The following is a 22494-nucleotide window of genomic DNA, read 5'->3' on the forward strand; positions in this document are numbered from 1 at the left end:
AGGTTAGAACCAACCGATGAAAAGAAGCTATTGTAACGGTTCTATTGTTACGTAAAGTATGGTGACAAATACACACAGACACTAAGATACTATATATATATTTGGTTGAATATACAGAAGTACACAGGTGATACTTTGGTGTGAGTTGAGCGCACTGAGCGTCGGTACAGTATCTCGCAAGTGTCTGCTCTAGACCACACTTGAAAGTAGACTCTTCAATGTTCGCTACACCGCTGCTTATATGCTCGGGCAACACCTCACCTCATTCATCTCCAAAGGTTGACAGGAATATTAACAATGCATTTGGAGCGAGTATATTATTGGGATAATCTACTCACTACAGAACTCCCCTTCCCAGGGGATGAAAGGAAAAATACTTGATCAAGGAACTTAGCTGGTCGGCGAATTGTACGCCCTACTCGCGTTACATAACCATCAAAGTTAACTTCCTTCTCTTCGCTGATGTCATCTAACTGGGGTCGTAGGATGGGAGGTCGCACAGGATCGTCCGTCGTCGCAGGATCAGGTTGTGGTGCGGCTGGTAACTGGGGTTGTAGGGCGAGAGGTCGTACAGGATCGTCCGTTGTCGTAGGTGGCGGTGCTGCTGGTAACTGTGGTCGAAAAGTGAACTGCGTAGTCGGCGGATGTGTCTCTGGATTTAGCAGTGTCGCAGACGTTGAGACGAAGCCTGGAGCAGAGCAGAGAGCCGAGTGAGGCCGGAGTCGTGGAGCTCTATGTGGGAGAGCGTGGCGGCTCGATTGAGATTTGTGAGTGTCTAAACTCGGGGAGCGAGAGCGTGGCGGCTCGATGCGGTCGTAGTCTGCTGTCTGCTCTGTGTCGAAGCTGTAGCGTCTTGGGTTGATTAGGACTGTACACGCCGAGTACTACATTGTTGACTATGGAAATTGTAGTCTGGTACCAAAAGATGTAGGCAGTGTGTGGACAAGCTCGGTGTAGCAGGAGAGAAGAATGTGCATAATTGTTGCGTCCTTGGGTCGCTGGTGGAGCATTTAGATCCGGGGCGGATGGGCTCGAGCACCAGGACATTAGGAGGTAATGTAGGCACGTAGTTAGGACAACGAGGTAATCACTGCTAGAGCTGAATTGTCCTGGAGGCGACGAAGAGTCGGAAACGCAAGCTGTAAGTCCTGTACTGCGCAAAGTGCTTGAGTCGGCAGAGTATCAGAATGCAGTGAACGTGTAGATGAATCTGACGAAAAAGCAGCTTTCGTGGGCGCCCCTGTAGAACAAGCAGTGCCCTGGCAGCGACGGAGAGTCGGCAGGACAGGCTGTAGATCACACATTATGTAGTTACTGATGAAGCTGCCAGATGAGTGAGTAGTGATCGTGGAGCAGCAAGCCGTAGTAGATGAAAATGCAGAGACGATCGCGATGAAAATCATAGCTGTGGCAAGGGTGTTTGGCAACGTTCCATGACAGGTGGCTGCGGTCCACAGCAAGCAGCAGCAGTGGAGGTCCAGTGAGAGTCCATGTTGTAGTCCATCGTGGCTGGGTATCGTCGAAACTCTCTGGGGTCACCAATGTAACGGTTCTATTGTTACGTAAAGTATGGTGACAAATACACACAGACACTAAGATACTATATATATATTTGGTCGAATATACAGAAGTACACAGGTGATACTTTGGTGTGAGTTGAGCGCACTGAGCGTCGGTACAGTATCTCGCAAGTGTCTGCTCTAGACCACACTTGAAAGTAGACTCGTCAATGTTCGCTACACCGCTGCTTATATGCTCGGGCAACACCTCACCTCATTCATTTCCAAAGGTTGACAGGAATATTAACAATGCATTTGGAGCGAGTATATTATTGGGATAATCTACTCGCTACACTATTAAATTCATTCGCCATTTCTAAATCAGATGACGGTGTAAGGCCATCCTTAGAGAGTGTTATCTGGTTGTGGGAGTGTTGTTTAGTTCCTAGGATATTAGAGATGGTTTTCCATGTGCTATACACAGTCATAGGCCACATGTACACTTTTTATCATTGTAATGAATATCATTGTTTAATTCAGAATATAAATAGAAACCTATGAAGGCCAGCCCTTACTGCCTTTGCCCCATAGGGCACCCCTCCCTGCCTCTGCCCCATAGGGCACCCCTCCCCGACTCTGCCCCATAGGGCACCCCTCCCCGTCTCTGACCCCCCCCACATAGGGCACCCCTCCCCACCTCTGCCCCCCCCCCCCCCCGTAGGGCACCCCTCCCCATCTCTGCCCCCCTGTAGGGCACCCCTCCCCACCTCTGCCCCCCCCCCATAGGGCACCCCTCCCCACCTCTGCCCCCCCATAGGACACCCCTCCCCACCTCTGCCCCCCCCATATGGCACCCCCTCCCCACCTCTGCCCCCCCCATATGGCACCCCCTCCCCACCTCTGCCCCCCCCCCCCGTATGGCACCCCCTCCCCACCTCTGCCCCCCCGTAGGGCACCCCTCCCCACCTCTGACCCCCTAGGGCACCCCTCCCCACCCCTGCCCCCCTAGGGCACCACTCCCCACCCCTTCCCACCCCTCCGCCCCCCTAGAGCAGCCCAAGTCACATAACAGTTCACGTCACATTCCAAATACCCCATGACAGCTCATGTCACATTGCCTCTGACCCGTGACGGGTCACACCACATTGCCTTCGTCACATGACAGCTCATATGACATGACAACTTCCGTCACGTCTGTCCTACAACACATCGGCAGGCAACCCGACCCACAGGTCAAGTGTCACCCACAGCTACCTGAACTCAACACTCCACAGGTATAATGATCAATGACTATGCCACACACTGGGTCCTGGAAACCCGCTGGGTACACACTAATACACAAGGTCATACACAAATACACAACATAAAATTATTCTCATACACGTCCACACACATGCCTACTCAACAAGGCCGCGGCACATATGTACACTGGCACATCGTCACACCTCGGCCCTCCCCACCCGGGTGCACCACACACTCTGCTCGCGGATAAGTTGACTTACCTGCCCTGAAGATCCTGGAGGAGGCGAGGGCGAGGGCCTGACGGTGAGTTTCTCCTCAGCGGCGCCGATCACAACAATCCCACTCCAGCAGATCCTGTACGTCAGGAGGCGATGACGTCATGAAGGTGACGATGACGTCGTCCAAGTGACGGTGACGTCACCTATCCGTGGTTAATATTCTAAGGACTTAAGTCTTCCAAATTACATATTACGAAGTACATAATATGATTATATGCTCAACTTAAGATAGGCTGTAAACTATTTATATTTAGAGCAAGTAAGTGTTATTATAATGACGTCACATCCCGCTGAGGCTCCGGATCAGCACATCCGGCCAAGCCCGAGGCAGTGTTGCCAACTGCCGCATACTTCCGGTACTCGGCCGCCCTGCACGAGTACCTCTACCCCTAAAACATTGACTGATTAGTTTTAATTGTTATTTTTATTTTTTTATTGATTTATATATACAAGAGTTCTTACATACTTGTAAGAATGTAAGAATCTTGCAAGTTCATTCATTCTAGTTTATTTTCTCCCTCAGGTAATTGTCAATTCCTTCACCACGTTAATCAATTTTATTTTTATTTTATTTATATATGTACAAGAAGGTACAATGGGTTTGTGAGAGTACATACCATGATGTGTTTACAGTCTTGTAAAGCCACTAGCACGCTCAGCGTTTCGGGCAGGTCCTTAATCTAATAAATAATATTAGTTAGTTTAGTTCATTTATTATTCATATTCAAATTCAAATGATTAGTTAGGTAAAGTACATACATACAAGGTGTGATACAAACATTGGTGGATTTATAGATAGAGCTAGTACATACAATGCCTAAAGCCACTATTTCGCAAAGCGTTACGGGCAGTTTTTAGTTTAGTTCATTCATTATGCACCCCATACCCATCTTGTGGGCGGTAGTGGAAAGGGTTACAGAGGCACATAATGGGCTCAAGGACTGAACCCCACAATTCATTTAGCTAAGTAAGTTACAATCTTGATGAGCTAGTTACAAAATTCAATATAAGTCGTGTAGCGAGTAGATTATCCCAATAATATACTCGCTCCAAATGCATTGTTAATATTCCTGTCAACCTTTGGAGATGAATGAGGTGAGGTGTTGCCCGAGCATTTAAGCTGCAGAGTAGCAAATATTAACTTTACGGGCTATTCATGCCCGTGCCACCTCTTGGGTGGCTTAATCTTCATCACTCATCAATCAAATATTAACTAGTCTACTTTCAAGTGTGGTCTAGAACAGACACTTGCGAGATACCGTACCTTTCACGGGAGACATCTCCCGTCACGCAGGGTGCAGTCGCACCTCCACAGATCTCCAGTATCATCTATTGATACTGGAAATGGCTCAAAAGGGCCACCACTTATGGGCTATTCATGCCCAAGCCACCTTTTGGGTGGCTTAATCTTCTCTCTCTCTCTCTCTACCGTACCGACTCTCAGTGCGCTCAACTCACACCATTGCTCGCCAAGGTATCACCTGCATACTTCTGTATACTCGACTAAATATATATATATATATATATATTCAGGCTTGTTCGCATATATATATATATATATATATATATATATATATATATATATATATATATATATATATATATATATATATGTCGTACCTAATAGCCAGAACTCACTTCTCAGCCTACTATGCAAGGCCCGATTTGCCTAATAAGCCAAGTTTTCATGAATTAATGTTTTTTCGTCTACCTAACCTACCTAACCTAACCTAACCTAGCTTTTTTTGGCTACCTAACCTAACCTTACCTATATATATAGGTTAGGTTAGGTTAGGTAGGGTTGGTTAGGTTCGGTCATATATCTACGTTAATTTTAACTCCAATAAAAAAAATTGACCTCATACATAGTGAAAAGGGTAGCTTTATCATTTCATAAGAAAAAAATTATAGTAAATATATTAATTCAGGAAAACTTGGCTTATTAGGCAAATCGGGCCTTGAATAGTAGGCTGAGAAGTGAGTTCTGGCTACTAGGTACGACATATATATATATATATATATATATATATATATATATATTCTCTTAGTGTCTGTGTTTTGTCACCATACTTTACGTAAGAATAGAACCGTTACAGTCGTCACATCAACAATGGGTTCGAGATCGACCACAAGTACAGTTTCTAAATTAACCAACTGACATATGTGGAGAGATAGTGTCACAATTGATATGTTTGTCCTGCACACCGCCCCCCATCCGGTGGGCAGCGGTGGATAGGTTAAAATCACTTAATTACTACCTACAGTTTGCAAATTGGGGATAATTGGCTAAAATTTCTGGTAGCAGATCATTTTGAATGAAATATTTACACATCGCTGGAACATTGGTTATAGAATTGTCTCTAAATTCACGTATCTTTTCGCACTCCATCACATAGTGACGGAGGGTGTGCGAATAATTTTGTTGACACAGTTTACATTTGGTCAGATCTACATCGGCAGATAATGAGAATTCCCAGAGATACTTGTAACCGAGTCTAAGCCGAGCAGTAGTAAAATCCTGAAGTCTGCTGATTTTATTGAATGAACCATAGATGTGTGGCTCTTCTTGCAGGATAGTATGATGATAGATGGAATTAATGGTGTCGATTTCACATTGCCTCAGATCTACAAGATCTTGTTGAAGTTCTCGGTGTACTGCTGCTCTCAGATTGCTCATTGACATTTTTTTCGGCAGGAAAAACACTAAAGACTAAAACTTAATACTAAACTCCTTATCATCCTTAAATGCTCTCAACTCTTCAAATTAAGACATAACTGTAACATGCTCGTGTCCGAAGCTAGACATAAATACAACAAAATAATTAAGGGTGGTAACAGAGTCCATTTCATGTGGTCTCCATCTCATGTTGGCCTCCGAATGCATGATAGAACTGATAAGTTAGCCAAAGAATCTGCCTTTAAAGGAGCCGTTGAGTGTAACCTCACACTCAACAGAGAACATATACGGCACGCATAGACGAGATAAAGCACCTAAATTATTGGAATCGTCTCAAAGCTCTCTAAATGTACTCACTAGAAAGGAGACGAGAGAGATACCAAATAATATACACATGGAAAATACTGGAGGGACAGGTCCCAAATCTGCACAGTAAAATAACAATGTACTGGAGTGAACGATATGGAAGAAAATGCAGAATAGAACCAGTGAAGAGCAGAGGTGCCATGGGCACAATCAGTGAACACTGTATGAACATCAGAGGTTGTTCAACGTCCTACCAGCGAGCATCAGAAATATTACAGGAACAACCGTGGACATCTTCAAGAGGAAACTAGATTGTTTCCTTCAAGGAGTGCCGGACCAACCGGGCTGTGGTGGGTATGTAGGCCTGCGGGCCGCTCCAAGCAACAGCCTGGTGGACCAAACTCTCACAAGTCAAGTCTGGCCTCGGACCGGGCTTGGGGAGTAGAAGAACTCCCAGAACCCCATCAACCAGGTATCAACCTTGGATTGTCAATGAGCAATCTGAGAGCAGCAGTACACCGAGAACTTCAACAAGATAATAGACATAATAGACGCTGCTTTTTCAACAATGTTCCCCCCTCTTTTACCCCTATTTTTATTTGTTCTCAACACATTTTATTCTTTTTACCCATTAGTTTTAAGCTTTAGTCATTAATGTTTTTCCTGTCCGAAACGCTTTGCGTAATAGTGGCTTTAGGCATTGTATGTACTAGCTCTATCTATATAGCCAACAAACTTTGTAAAATCTCTTTATGTATGTACCTTACCTAAATAAAAATTATTATTATTATTATTATTATTATTATTATTATTATTATTATTATTATAAGATCTTGTAGATCTGAGGCAAAGTGAAATTGACACCAGTAATTCCATCTATCATCATTCTATCATGCAAGAGGAGTCACACATCTATGGATCATCCAATAAAACCAGCAGACTTCTAGATGTTACTACTGCTCGGCTTAGACTCGGTTACAAGTATCTCTGGGAATTCTCATTATCTGCCGAAGTAAACCTGACCAAATGTAAACTGTGTCAACAAAATTATTCGCACACCCTCCGTCACTATGTGATGGAGTGCCAAAAGATATGTGAATTTAGAGACAATTCTATAACCAATGTTCCAGCGATGTGTAAATATTTCATTCAAAATGATCTGCTACCAGAAATTTTAGCCAAATATCCCCAGTTTGCAAACTGTAGGTAGTAACTGAGTGATTACAAGAGTTTTTACATTCTTGTAAAGCCACTAGTCCGCGTAGCGTTTCGGGCAGGTCCTTAACCCTAATTTCCCCGGAATACGACTCCGCCGAATCGTTTAACAACCAGGTACCCATTCACTGCTGGGCGAACAGAGGCTGCAGTTAAGGATTGGCGCCCGGTCAATCCTCCCCAGCCAGGATTCGAACCCAAGGCAAGGCGCTTGCGAAACGCCAGGCGAGTATCTTACCACTGCGCCATGGGGACTGCTCGTAACCTATGTCCACTGGATGGGGGGCGGTGTGCAGGACAAACATATAAATTGTTACACTAGCTCTCCTCATATGTCAGTTGCTTAATTTAGAACCTGTACTTGAGGTCGATCTCGAACCCATTGTTGATGTGACGACTTATTAAAGTTTGTAACTAGCTCATCAAGATTGTAACTTGCTTAGCTAAATGAATTGTGGGGTTCAGTCCCTGAGCCCATTATGTGCCTCTGTAACCCTTTCCACTATACCGCCCACAAGATGGGTATGGGGTGCATAATAAATGAACTAAACTAAACTAATTGAGATTAAAGTATAACTTGTGTTGAGAAAATATAAAAATAAAAAAGGGGGGAACATGGCAGAAAAAGAGCAAATATACAACTTGGTCGACAAACAGCATTGTTTAAAATAGCAAACATGGGTTGACATTAAGGGCTATGGTAGGTTAATAGTCACTGCTTCCCAAAGCGGTGAAGTTTCTGTGGGAAGAAAACGTATTACCATGAGTTTGTGTCTAACCGACTAAGTTGTGCCGCATTGAGCGGGGTACTTAAAGCGCGCCCGCGGTCTCGGCGACCACGGGAGACATCTCCCGTCACGCAGGGTGCAGTCGCACCTCCACAGATCTCCAGTATCATCTATTGATACTGGAAATGGCTCAAAAGGGCCACCACTTATGGGCTATTCATGCCCAAGCCACCTTTTGGGTGGCTTAATCTTCTCTCTCTCTCTCTCGGCGACCTCTTGTCCGCCTCCTCCTCGGCTGATACACTACAAAACACTTCGCCGCCTTCCTGTTACACGTGGACTACGACGCCAGTACCTCAGAAGACTACTCGCTTTCGACTTAGCCTTCCACGCCACCCTCTGTCGCCTATTTTCTTAGATTACCTGGTTGATACCTGGTTGATGGGGTTCTGGGAGTTCTTCTACTCCCCAAACCCGGCCCGAGGCCAGGCTTGACTTGTGAGAGTTTGGTCCACCAGGCTGTTGCTTGGAGCGGCCCGCAGGCCCACATACCCACCACAGCCCGGTGGGTCCGGCACTCTTTGGAGGAATAAATCTAGTTTCCTCTTGAAAATGTCCACGGTTGTTCCGGCAATATTTCTTATGCTTGCTGGGAGGACGTTGAACAACCGCGGACCTCTGATGTTTATACAGTGTTCTCTGATTGTGCCTATGGCACCTCTGCTCTTCACTGGTTCTATTCTACATTTTCTTCCATATCGTTCACTCCAGTACGTTGTTATTTTACTGTGTAGATTTGGTACTTGGCCCTCCAGTATCTTCCAGGTGTATATATTATTTGATATCTCTCTCGTCTTCTTTCTAGTGAGTACATTTGGAGGGCTTTGAGACGATCCCAATGATTTAGGTGCTTTATTGCGTCTATGCGTGCCGTATATGTTCTCTATATTCCCTCTATTTCAGCAATCTCTCCTGCTCTGAAGGGGGAAGTGAGTACTGAGCAGTACTCAAGACGGGACAACACAAGTTGTCAACAACCCAGGACAACCGGGACAACAACCCAGACATCACTCGGTACCCCTACTCAAATCTCTGAATATGTTAGAAAGTCACTGCACATTCTCTCATGTGTATTATACATATATAAAACGCTAAACTATAATGCCAATCCTGATCTCAAAAGCTTCATAGAAGGTTGTAACAGAACCCATGAGCACCACACCAGAAATAAATACAGTTTTGATATTCCTAGAGTACGACTTAATCAAACCAGAAATGCTCTACAAATCAAGGGGCCCAGAATGTGGAATGACCTTCCCAACCATGTTAAAGACTGTACCTCTCTCAACCAGTTTAAGTTAAAAACGAAGCTATACCTAATAAATTCCCTGTAACTCACCTTACCCCTCTGTTGTCAACCCATGTATGTTTTTTTTTTTTTGTTTTTCAAATCAACGCTGTTTGAATGTAATTTTCTGTAATAATTTGTAATTGTATTTTGTGCTGCTTTTTCAACAATGTTCCCCCCTCTTTTACCTCTATTTTTATTTGTACTCAACACATTTTATTCTTTTTACCCATTAGTTTTAAGCTTTAGTCATTAATGTTTTTCCTGCCCGAAACGCTTTGCGTAATAGTGGCTTTAGGCATTGTATGTACTAGCTCTATCTATAAAGCCAACAAACTTTGTAAAATCTCTTTATGTATGTACCTTACCTAAATAAAATTATTATTATTATTATTATTATTATTATTATTATTATTATTATTATTATTATTATTATTATTATTATTATTATTATTATAAGTGACTTAAAGAGTACAACCATTGTGATGGGATCCCTGGATTTGAAAGTTCTCGTAATCCATCCTATCATTTTTCTGGCTGTCGCAATATTTGCTTGGTTATGCTCCTTAAACGTTAGGTCGTCAGACATTATTATTCCCAAATCCTTTACATGCTGTTTTCGTACTATGGGTACATTTGATTGTGTTTTGTACTCTGTATTATGTTTAAGGTCCTCATTTTTACCGTACCTGAGTACCTGGAATTTATCACTGTTAAACATCATGTTATTTTCTGATGCCCAGTCGAAAACTTTATTAATATCAGCTTGAAGTTTTTCAATGTCCTCAGCCGAGGTAATTTTCATACTGATTTTTGTGTCATCTGCAAAGGATGATACGAAGCTGTGACTTGTATTTTTGTCTATATCTGATATGAGAATAAGGAAAAGCAGCGGTGCAAGGACTGTACCCTGAGGTACAGAGCTTTTCACTGCACTTGGACTAGATTTTATATGGTTGACCGTTACTCGCTGAGTCCTGTTTGACAGAAAACTGAGTATCCAGCGTCCTACTTTACCGGTTATTCCCATTGACTTCATTTTGTGTGCTATCACGCCATGGTCACATTTATCGAAAGCCTTTGCGAAGTCCGTGTATATCACATCAGCATTCTGCAGATTAAGGACCTGCCCGAAACGCTGCGCGTACTAGTGACTTTACAGGACTGTAATTACAATTTTATGTATCCTCACATTCCCAATGTACCTTCTTGTATATGCATAAATAAATAAATAAATACAAGGGCGGCCCACACGGGATTCCTGATTGAGTGAAGTTTTCGTTGTTAGCCCATAGGCGTTTCAGAGCAGCCGGCACATCTCCATTATCCTAAGGTACAGTCCTGCCTGTGTTTCCCCACCACGCCCGAGTGTGAGGTGTCCTGTTTTAGTTAGGGATGTCCCCAGTGTTCAGCGTGTGCCCAGAGCCTGTCCCTGGTCGTGCGTGTTGCGACGCAGTAGATAGCTGCCTCCAAGGTTTATGGGAGGCAGCTATCCACTGCCTCCCATTTTCCCTTCCCGCCCTCAGTGCCGTGCCCGGGCGTGCGTGTCGTGCCATGCACGTGTGCGTCTTCCTACCGCACGAGGGCGGGCGGCGCCACATCTGGTGGTGGCGCCCGCGTGGCCAGGCTCAGTGGCGTGCTTGCCCTAGGCGTGGCCCCTGGGGGCACTGCTTCGCCCTAGCCCTAGTGGGCGCCTGGGCCACGAGGCATGCACGTGCGGGCTCCTTAACGCCCGAGGGCGGGCGGCGCCACAGCTGGTGGTGTCGCCCATCTGGCCATGGCTCTCAGGAGCTTGCTTGCCCTAGGCGTGGTTCCTAGGGGCTCTGCTTCGCCGTTGCCCTAGTGGGCGCCTGGGCCACGAGGCATGCACGTGCGGGCTCTTCTACGCCCGTGGGCCAAAGTCACCCACACCTGGTGGCGTGGCCCATGCAGTCAGTCCTACTGGTTTCCTTGCCCTAGGGGGCGTCCCTAGGGGCCCGGAGCTGTGCACGGCGTGGCCTAGCGTCCGTGCCCAGGGTCCAGCGTGGGCCACGTGGACAGGCTCCTTACGGCTCTCACACCTCTGGGGGCTGCCCTAGGGGCCTTGCCTCGCCCCTCGCCCGGGCTGAGGGCCACGGGGGGTGGGCGTGCTGGGCTCTCGCCCGCGGGCCGGTGCCGCACCTCGCTGGGGGTGTCGTCCCCACGTAAACAGGCACTCTGTGGCCTCCTCACTCCGGTGGGTTGTCCCCAGGGGCCCTGGTTCGTTCACGTCCCTGAGGGCCTCCTGCGGGCGGCGACCGGGCCTGGGGGCCACGTGGTGTGCACACGCTCCCCTATGTCAGCGGGGTCCATAGAATGGACCCCGTGTCCATGTCCATAGAATTACCCAAATCGGCCCAAAACTACACAAATCGTCCTAGCATTACGTAAGTAATGAAGAAATATGGTATATTTACTTACTATAATGTTGGTGCTACACGTAGAACATGATCAAACCTATTTTTACTCTGAAATAATCTAATTTCATAACGAAATGAGACGTAAATATGTGAGAGGTGACGCCATAGGAAGTCGACGGTCCAAGCGACAATTTTGTGGAGCGACTTATCCAAGATATATGGTCGCCTGGAGAGTGTTTGCTGCCATAACAGCCTCCTGTACACAGTGATCCAGTCGTCGTATTTCATGGCTCAAATTGTCGCAAATTTAATTGGTAATATTAACAAGTAGAACGTGTATTTATAATAATATTTTTCATAAACAGCCACAAAATATTTAATATTTATTAAAAAAAAGTGTCTGGAAGTTAAATCAATTCCACATGACAATAAATTTGTTATATAGATACTAGCGTTATTCGTTGGTATGCGTTCGCTATTTAAACTACTCCAGTCCTTTTCGTTCATAGAACACCGAACCCTACACGCTCTCTGATATATTGCTTAATTAACAAATATTCACAAATAAAGATTATATTTATATATGTTATCAGAAAGGCAGATATAAAATAGTTTGTGTTAATGCATCACAGAGATTATACCTTATTAGAGAGGAAAAATATTCATATTTTAAACAAGGCTTCTTTTTTTTTTGAGATATATACAAGAGTTGTTACATTCTTGTAGAGCCACTAGTACGCGTAGCGTTTCGGGCAGGTCCCTGGAATACGATCCCCGCCGCGAAGAATCGTTTTTTCATCCAAGTACACATTTTACTGTTGCGTTAAACAGAGGCTACAGTTAAGGAATTGCGCCCAGTAAATCCTCCCCGGCCAGGATACGAACCCATGACATAGCGCTCGCGGAACGCCAGGCGAGTGTCTTACCACTACACCACGGAGACTGTAAAGCAGTTATTCTCGGCCGACGCTCTCCCTTTCGATGGGAACTATGACCTTTTGAAAATCAATGTTAATTGAATCTAGATATTGTAAAAAACGAAGTTTTTTATGTCAAGCTGAGGCAGCGTCCTCACGCTTCCCCGTTTTCTTCGAGGGCGGACTTGGGCAATCAGTGATTCCTGGAATATTTCCCAATAAAAGTCCATACACAGCACGTTCCTGTTGAACGGCACGGATTTTACCTTTGATGTAAGGTGTGTCGACCCACACATACACCTCCACCATCTCTTTAGTATAGCCATTTGGGAATTTGACATAGATATGTCTACCTGTCTCAGATCCTGGCTGTACTAGGCTCTTTTTTTTTTTTTTTTTTTTGAGATATATACAAGAGTTGTTACATTCTTGTACAGCCACTAGTACGCGTAGCGTTTCGAGCAGGTCCCTGGAATACGATCCCCGCCGCGAAGAATCGTTTTTTCATCCAAGTACACATTTTACTGTTGCGTTAAACAGAGGCTACAGTTAAGGAATTGCGCCCAGTAAATCCTCCCCGGCCAGGATACGAACCTATGACATAGCGCTCGCGGAACGCCAGGCGAGTGTCTTACCACTACACCACGGAGACTGTAAATGTGAGACTTTCTTACCATGTGAGTAGTGGCGCCTTTGTCACGGAAGATTTTCGCCGATTTTCCGTTAACATTTCCGTCTACCACCTCAAGGGTCCAAGCTAGTGGATCCTTTCCGACGTTGGGATGATTCTCACCACTTGAGCTCACACCTGCTATGTAACCTGACTTCGGTTTTACCTTGCAATCAGCTGCACGATGACCTGGCTTACCACAGGTGTAGCACTTGTACACATGCTTGTTGGAGGAGTTTCCCTGCTCCCCCGACACACCAGTCTTAGGCTTAGCTCCTTCGCCAATACCTGTAGCATGATGCTTCTCGTGCGGCTTCACCCCTATCACCTGTCTCCTGGCCCCAGCCCACAAATCAGCTTGCTTGGCCATAGACAGATTTGACACAATTTCTTGCTCTTTGAGCTTGACACGCAGAGACGATTCGCATTCTTCTAAGAACTGTTCACGAATCATCAGTTGATAGAACCCCATGCTCCCAGGAGCAGTCTCCATGAGTTCACAGTAACGGTTTAGACTCGATTCTAACCGCTGTAACATTAACACATGTCTCTCCTTTTTGCAATTGAGCCCTACGGAAATTCTCTAGCAATCCGGTCTGCAGTGATGCCAAAACCGTTCAGCAGCGCTGTTGTCAATGCCTCGTAATCTCCGCGCTGGTGCGGACCCAGACTGAGGTAGATAGTGCCCTACCCTTTAACAATGCACTAAGAGCGAGTGCTGGATTCCGTCCTCTGCCTCTGGGGGGCGTGGACGTCGGGCTCTGGCTGCCAGTAGCTGTTTGTCGCTGACTGGTGGTGGTTGCTCGTTGCTGTGGGGCGCCAGCTGACTGAGGCGGAGGTCAGCAATATGGCGGCGGCTGGTGGTGGCCGCATCCGCCGTGTGAATACTGCTCGGCTGGAGTTCTCTGCGCCGGTGGATTGGGAACTAGTGGCGGCTGCGCTTTTGGATGTCCTTCAGGTGGATATTAAGGATCTCCTCGGTCTCGAGAAATTTTCTCCCACTCGCGTGGCGGTGACGTTTGCCACGTCACCTGGATATGAGCGGTTTGTGGGGTGTTGGAACGAGCGGACGGCTCCCCTTCCTCATTCAGCTGTGTCTGTGACTGTCTCTGATCCGTGGGGTCCACTGACCTTTGTGAGCGTGCACGGGGTACCTGTTACGTTTCCTGAGGTGGAGCTTTCTTCTGTGTTTACGAGGTATGGTACGGTGTTGCGTCATCGGTACAACTTGTTTAGTGCCGGGCGGCTGCGGGGCCTCCGGCTGGGTACTCGCACGCTGCATATGCGCCTCAAGGAGCCCATCCCCTCCAAGGTTATGTGCTGTGGTCTTCCGCTCTGAGTTTTCTATCCAGGGCAGGCCCGCACGTGCTTCCGCTGTGGGGAGGAGGGCCATGACCCTGCCCAGTGTGAGGTTCCTCGAATGGAGACTGCTTCTGTATTCAGTGTGGGGGATTTCCCCCCCCCTCCGTGAGGATGGTGCATCCCTGGCCGGTCCTCGGCGTGGGGGTGTGCATGGTGGGGCACCTGTGACTGTTGTGCCTGGTGGTGCACCTGCGACTGTTGTGCCTGGTGGTGCACCTGCGACTGTTGTGCCTGGTGGTGCACCTGCGACTGTTGTGCCTGGTGGGGCACCTGCGACTGTTGTGCCTGGTGGTGCACCTGCGACTGTTGTGCCTGGTGGTGCGCCTGCGACTGTTGTGCCTGGTGGTGCACCTGCGACTGTTGTGCCTGGTGGTGCACCTGCGACTGTTGTGCCTGGTGGTGCACCTGCGACTGTTGTGCCTGGTGGTGCACCTGCGACTGCTGTGCCTGGTGGTGCGCCTGCGACTGCTGTGCCTAGTGGTGCACCTGCGACTGTTGTGCCTGGTGGTGCACCTGCGACTGTTGTGCCTGGTGGTGCACCTGCGACTGTTGTGCCTGGTGGTGCACCTGCGACTGTTGTGCCTGGTGGTGCGCCTGCGACTGTTGTGCCTGGTGGTGCACCTGCGACTGTTGTGCCTGGTGGTGCACCTGCGACTGTTGTGCCTGGTGGTGCACCTGCGACTGTTGTGCCTGGTGGTGCGCCTGCGACTGCTGTGCCTGGTGGTGCACCTGCGACTGTTGTGCCTGGTGGTGCGCCTGCGACTGTTGTGCCTGGTGGTGCACCTGCGACTGTTGTGCCTGGTGGTGCGCCTGCGACTGTTGTGCCTGGTGGTGCACCTGCGACTGTAGTGCCTGCTGGTTCGTCTGTGCCTGTGGTGTCTCCTGTGCCAGCTGTGGTGGAGGACGTGGCTGCTCCTGATTCCCGTATGTAGAGGTGCATCCTGTTCCTGGTGCTTCGTTGGTGAATGGGCGTGGTGTTGGGAGTGTCGTCTCGGTGCCTCCCGTTGTAGGTGATGCGTTCGCTGAGGGTGATGGAAGCGTCGTCGATGGTGCCGGCGTTCCTGTTGCATGCATTGCGAGTCCGCTTTCTGCTCCCCCTGAGGGTGCGTTCCATGAGGGGGCGTTGACCTCCCTTGCTGCTCGCCGGAAGCGCGTTGCGGGGGCGCGCTCACGCAGTCGAGAGCCCCCTGGCAAACGGATTGAGGCTTCGCGGAGTTGTGCCTTGGGTGGTGCCCCCCTCCTCCTCCTAATTCTCCTGTGTCTGATATGGATTCCGGAAGTGATGCAGTGCCGGTTGGCAGCAAGAATTCCTCGTCGGTGGTGGACGTTGGTGATACCTGGTCAGTGGCAGCGGGGTCTCGGCGTGCTTCGCTGGGTGATGCCGGCACTGTCCGCCTCCTGCGGGATCAGAGGCCCGGCATTATGGTGGATTCCCCGACGGTGGGGCGGCGGCAGTTTGAGCCTCAGGATGATGACGGCGCCTCTGCAGTGGGTGGCTCTGTGCCCTCTGGTGGTCCTGGAGGGGCTGGGGGTCATTAATGGGTTCAATGGCGCCTGCTATTGTTTGTGCGTCTTTGAATGTTCGTGGTCTGAATGCTTTGGCGGTCCAATTGGGCCTTGTGGATGTGCTTCGGGAGCAGCGGGTGGATGTGGCTCTGATCCAAGAGCACAATGTTCGGGATGTGTCTGTGTTGCAGGGGTTGTGTGCTGAGTATCATGTTGTGTTGAACCCGCCGAGGACGTCCTTTGGGGGAACGCTGATGTTGTTTTCGCGGAGGGCATCTATTTCCGTGCTTCACACGGAAATGGATGAAGAAGGGCGGGTCTTGTTTGTTCGGGCTGAGTATTTGGGGGTTGTGATTCCGTTATTGACGGTGTACGCTCCTTCTGGGGTGGCGCATCGTCAGGACCGGGAGCTGTTTTTCGGGAGGGGCTTTTGCCATACCTGCGGCATGATACGCGGGATTTGATCTTTGGGGGGAATTTTAATTGTGTTACGTGTGTGAGGGATTGCTCTAGTGTTCACCCTCGGAATGTTTCGGCCGCTTTAATTGAGATTTTGCGTGCGTGCGGGTTTCGCGATGCGGCTGTTTTGTGTGGCGGCTCATTGGAGTATACCTTCGCTGCGCGTGGGGCGAGTTCTAGGTTGGATAGGTTCTATGTTTCTGGTGGGGAGTGTTCGGTTTTTGATTTTCGCACGGTCCCGGTGGCTTTCTCGGATCATTGTTTGGTGGTTGTCCGGGTTGGTGTCCGGAGTCAGGTGCAGGTGGGGCCTGGGTGGTGGAAACTTAATTGTCGGTTATTGCGTTGTCCACGTATTTGTGCGCAGTTTCGGACCTGGTGGGCTGGCATCGTTGCCCGGAAGGCTGATTTCTCCTCTTTGTTCGTTTGGTGGGAGTGGTGTAAGGTGGAGTGTCGGAGGTTTTTTGGGATTGTTGCTAAGTGGGAGGCTGCCGGGAGGTTTGGTCTGCTGCGGTTACTTCAGGTGCGTTTGTCTTCTTTATATGTGCAGTTGAATGCTGGGGTTGACTGCTTTAGTGAGATTGCTGAGTGTAAGGAGCGTATTTGTGATTTGCGTGCGGTGCTGGCTGACGGTGTTCGCGTGCGTGCTCGTGTAGCTGAGCGGGTGGATGGGGAGAGGCTCTCTCCCTTTCTTTTAGGGAGGGAGAAGGCTGCTAGGGGTTCCGTTCTGCTCAAGGGCCTTCGGCGGCCTGATGGGTCTGTGATTTCTAGCACAGAGGGTGTTCTGCTTACCGCACGGCAGGAGTTGGAGGCACTCTATGGGGAGGTGCATGGGGATAGTGTGCTCGCGGGTTCCTTTTTGGACAGGTGCTTCCCCGGTTTGTCACGCTCGGAGTGTGACCGGTTGGTGAAGGATGTTTCCACGGTGGAGCTCCTGGAGGTGGTTCGGTCGTTTCGTTCTGGGAGAGTGCCGGGTGCGGATGGCCTGCCCATTGAGTTCTACCTTACCTTTTGGGATGTGTTGGGGGAGGTGCTTTTGGAAGTGGTGCAGGCGTGTTTGCGTTTGGGTGCTGTTATAAATAATATTGTGTTGGTGGTTGCTATGGGGGACTTGGTATTATTAAGGGGTAAGGGTAGTTAGAAGACAGAGTATCAAATATGGGAGAGCTAAAAGGCCCGGCCCCCAAAATAAACTATCCACAATAATAATACCTTGCTACTAGACCATATATATGTCAGTCTAAGGGTTGATCAATGCACTCCCACACAGGAAGAAGGGATACTCCTATAATTCATGTACTTATTTATTAACCCCTTAACAACCCCCCATATACACTCACACCAATAACAATAATAATAACTTTACCACCCAATCTTACGTTAAAAAGCCTTGGTCCACATAGACAGGATACAAGGTTTACACTGAGAACAAGCTAGGGTAAAGTACTACTGGATAAGCACTGAAGCTGGATGCAGCTTAGGGTAGTGAGACCACGTGGTACCCTAATACAAAACACAACACTTAGGGGTACCCAAAACACTGGCAAATACTACCCCCAGGTCTCACCAATCGTTACTACCAGAGTAGGCACACTTAAACACCATACAGTACTTAACTTAATGGTACAGGAACTTAAGGTAAGGGAAATAAGTAAGAGGAGAAGGGAGGAGAGTAGGGGTGCAGCCACAGAGTAGGTCTCGTCCCCACGAACGCCAGCCAGAGAAGAACGCTCCTAGCGACCAGCTAGGCCTCCCGCACGCCATGGTGCCGGAAGGAGCCTAATTGATCGTGCAGCTAAGCACATTAAAGATCTTCCCCTATGCAACGTATTGTTACTTTACAAATGATTAGAAAGTATTAGTAAGCAAAGTTGGTGCCTATGTTATTATTTAATAATCAACCCCCCAGCTCAGTCTTTAAATGCTCTTTGAGAAACAAGAATAGTCTTACGTCTGGCAGGGAAGATACAAACAATTGCCGCTCGTGATGCACTCAACTGTACTACCAGAAAGTTTAATAGCTCAATTTTGACCTCTGGTTTCCACTGGAGAACCCAGGGTCGTAACAGGTGCTCTGCCTGATTCCTTTTGTGACGGGATCGTGCGGCTGCTCCCGAAGCCGGGCGATTTGCAGTTGTTTTCCAATTGGAGGCCTATTACGCTCTTAAATGTTGATTATAAAATTCTTTCTAAGGTTTTAGCGCGTCGATGTCGGGGTGTCGTTGCGTCGGTGGTCTCTATGGAGCAATTTTGTGGTGTGCCTGGCCGTGCCCTGATGCATTGCAATGCCTTACTTTGTGACGTGCTTCTCTATGCGTCCGAGTATCGGCTTTCGGCGGCTATGATCAGCTTGGACTGGTCCAAGGCCTTTGATCGGGTGTCTTTAGAGTTTGTTTTTAGTGCTATGGAGAGGCTTGGTTTTCCGGTGGTGTTTGTGGGGTGGGTCCGTTTGTTGTATGTCCGGAGTCGCAGTCGCGTTTGTGTGAATGGGTTTTTTAGCTCATTTTTTCCTATTTGCCGTTCCGTTCGTCAGGGGTGTCCCATGTCCATGCTTTTGTATGTGATTTTTCAGGAACCTCTTTTCCGGGCGGTGAAAGCGTGTTCCTTGATTGTGCCTCCTTGTCTGCCGTCTGGTCTCCGGCTACCCGTTTGCGGGTATGCTGACGACACCGTTCTATTTGTAGCTTTGGAGGGTTCTGTTGAAGCTGTCCAGGACGTTCTCCTGCGGTTTGAGTCCGCTACGGGGGCCGTTCTTAATCGGGCGAAGTCGGGGTTGATGGGGATCGGTGCGTGGGCCTCCCACCTGGTGTGGGATAGGTCATGGTTTCTGGTGGTCCCCTCGATTCGGGTTCTTGGGGTTACTTGGTTTGCCTCCTATGACCACTCCTTGGAGTGGAATTGGGGTGCTGTCTCTCGGTCGGTTGGTGTTGCAGTTGGCCTTTTGTCGCGTCGTCCCTTGACGATTTATCAGAGGGGACTGCTTGTTGCGTGTAAGGTCTTGTCGCGTGTCTGATTTGTGGCTCGATGTTTCCCGTTGGATCGTCGGAAGGCCTTGAGTTTGGAGAGTGTGGTGTATAGATATGTATGGTGTGGGCGTTATCAACCGGTGCGCCGTTCGACGTTGGTGTTAGGGGTGAGAGAGGGGGGGTGTTGGCATTCCTGACGTCTTCACGAAGGCCAAGGCTCTCTTCTGGGTCTCGTTGCGTCGGGGGCTGGCTCTCGGTGGGGGGTTGAATACGCTGGGTGTTTTTTTCTGCTTGCTTCGCTTCAGTTTTTTGGTTGATTTGGGGGTTTGTCAGGAGGTGGCCTTGTTTACCCCCCCTGTTTATTCTTGGGCCGTGGGGATTCTTCAGGAGCTCTGCCGCCATCCTGGGTTTCTGTCCTTCTCGTGCAAGGCTGTGTATGGGGTGTTGTTGCCCCGGGTGCGGCCTCGAGTGGAGGGCTTATTCCCATGTTGGGATTGGGGTGGTATCTGGTCGTGTTTGGGGGCACGGTTCTTGGCGCCTCAGCAGCGTGAATTGCTGTTTTGGGTTCTGCATTTGTCGCTGGCGACAAATGAGCGGTTGTGTATGCTTGGGTATTTTCCGGCTTATCCGCAGCGGGTGCGTAATACATTATGTGTTTTGGTTGCTGATTATGTGTTTAGTGTGTGGGTTGGGAGGCGGGAGGGTTTTGGTGTTGCCCGAATTTTAGGATTTTTGCGGGAGCGCATGCGGTTTACCTGGTGGTGGTTGCAGCGCGCTTTTCCGGAGGAGTTTGGTGGGTGGTTCACAGATGTCTATGTTCGTGGGGTTGCCTTTGGGTCGGCAGGTGCCTTGGTGAGAAGGTGATATTCTCGTCTTGGGTGGGGTTGGGGTGTCGATGGGGGTTTAGAGGGGTTGGGGGGTTTCGGGGTTTGCTTTGCTATGCGCTCCCTTTCCGCTTTTTTGGGTGTCCATGGCGGGGGTTGCGTGTGATTGTGTGTCTCCCCCCTTGAGATGCTGCTGCTCCTGTGTGTGTGTGGTGTGTTTCCGTACCTCCGGGTGCCGGTTGTGTCCGTATGCGTGTGGGTGTGTGGTTTTGAGGGGGGTTTTGGCTCCTGCGTGGGCCTGGGTTTTCTGCTGTACTGTTTTTTTTTTTTGAGTTATATACAAGAGTTGTTACATTCTTGTACAACCACTAGTACGCGTAGCGTTTCGGGCAAGTCCTTAATCCTATGGTCCCTGGAATACGATCCCCTGCCGCGAAGAATCGTTTTTTCATCCAAGTACACATTTTACTGTTGCGTTAAACAGAAGCTACAGTTAAGGAATTGCGCCCAGTAAATCCTCCCCGGCCAGGATACGAACCCATGACATAGCGCTCGCGGAACGCCAGGCTAGTGTCTTACCACTACACCACGGAGACTGCTTTTCAACTGTTCTTTTTGTGGCCGTGTTTCGCTTTGGCCTGTGACCCATTTTTTGCGTGCTTGGGTGCTGTGTGGTGTGCCGTGGTGGTGTGGGTGGTATGAGTGTGTTTGTCTTGTTGTTTAGAGTGTGTTTAGTGTGTGTGTACATACTTTCTTCTCATTTAGTGTATGTCATTTTCCTGGGTAGCGCGTGTATGGTCCTATGCTCCTTTGTTCTTCTGTGTGTGTGGTAGGCGTGGTTTTGTGCACGTGATTCTATGTCCACGTCTGTGTATGTTTTGTGTTCTTGGTTCCCGGTGTGTTTAAATGTTATTCATTTACTTTATTGTTTTCTTTATTTTTCATGTAATTTTCTTTGCCATGTTCTGTGTTGCTATGTAGATATGAACTGTTTAGCCTATTGTTTCCATGTACTGTTTTAGCACTTAAATTCCTGTACTGTTTAGCCCATTGCTTCAATGCGTTTTTATTTCGTTTTTACTTCAATGCGTTGGGGCTCTACTACCCAAAATCACTTACGTCCTCTAATTACTCAACACAAAGCTGCTATTAGGACAATATCCAATTCTGGCCCCAGACACCACTCGGTACCCCTACTTAAATCTCTGAATATGTTAGATATTAAGTCACTGCACATTCTCTCATGTGTATTATACATATATAAAACGCTAAACTATAATGCCAATCCTGATCTCAAAAGCTTCATAGAAGGTTGTATCAGAACCCATGAGCATCACACCAGAAATAAATACAGTTTTGATATTCCTAGAGTACGACTTAATCAAACTAGAAATGCTCTACAAATCAAGGGGCCCAGAATGTGGAATGACCTTCCCAACCATGTTAAAGACTGTACCTCTCTCAACCAGTTTATAAGGCGGCGACCGGAGGGACCCCATGCGCATACATGATAACCCTCCCGCTCCGGGGCCGAGTTAGGAGCATCCACTGTGTCTAGTTTTCCATGTATGCCGACGTCAAATCATCATCCCTGCCGATTGGGCAGCCTGCTGCTTTGGCCTTCAGCGTTTGTTTGTTCTTTTTAAATGTTATACTGTGCACCCCTACCTATGTGTGCTGTGTCCCATATAGAAAAAAACCAACTATAAAAGAATTTTCCATTAATGTTTTTGTTTATTTTCAGGTTATTATTATGTATTATTAGTATCATCTTAACTCTTGTGGGTGTGATGAGATCTGCCATATATGTTTATTTTAGTTTGTGTGTGTTAGGGTATTAGGTATGCTTAGGGGTCCGTCTCGCCATGCCCTATGGCTGGGGGGATCGGGCTCCGAAGCTACATAAAAATCCTATACCCCCCCCGAAGTGGCAAGGGGAGTTAGGGGACAAAAAAAAAAAAAAAAAAAAAAAAATAAAAGCGAAGATATACCTAATAAATTCCCTGTAACCTACCTTACCCTTCTATTGTCAACCAATGTCTGTTTTTTTCTTTAAAGAGCGCTGTTTGTCGACATAATTGTATTTGTGCTGCTTTTTCATCTATGTTTTCATTTCTTGTTT

At 48.0% G+C, this 22494-nt stretch overlaps 1 protein-coding gene across 7 annotated transcripts in view; it reads right to left on the bottom strand.

The window, feature by feature from the left end:
* The window catches only part of LOC123771277 (transmembrane protein 245), a 449452-nt gene extending 446303 nt beyond the window's left edge, over nucleotides 1-3149 (bottom strand). For all 7 annotated transcript variants that reach the window (XM_069305159.1, XM_069305161.1, XM_045763753.2 and 4 more), the window contains exon 1: nucleotides 3002-3149. The gene's annotated coding sequence lies outside the window, so the exon portion shown is untranslated. The remainder of the gene's footprint in view (nucleotides 1-3001) is intronic.
* Between the last annotated feature and the right edge of the window lie 19345 nt (nucleotides 3150-22494).

The sequence above is a fragment of the Procambarus clarkii genome, chromosome 54, assembly GCF_040958095.1.
Source record: "Procambarus clarkii isolate CNS0578487 chromosome 54, FALCON_Pclarkii_2.0, whole genome shotgun sequence".
Lineage (NCBI taxonomy): Eukaryota > Metazoa > Arthropoda > Malacostraca > Decapoda > Cambaridae > Procambarus > Procambarus clarkii.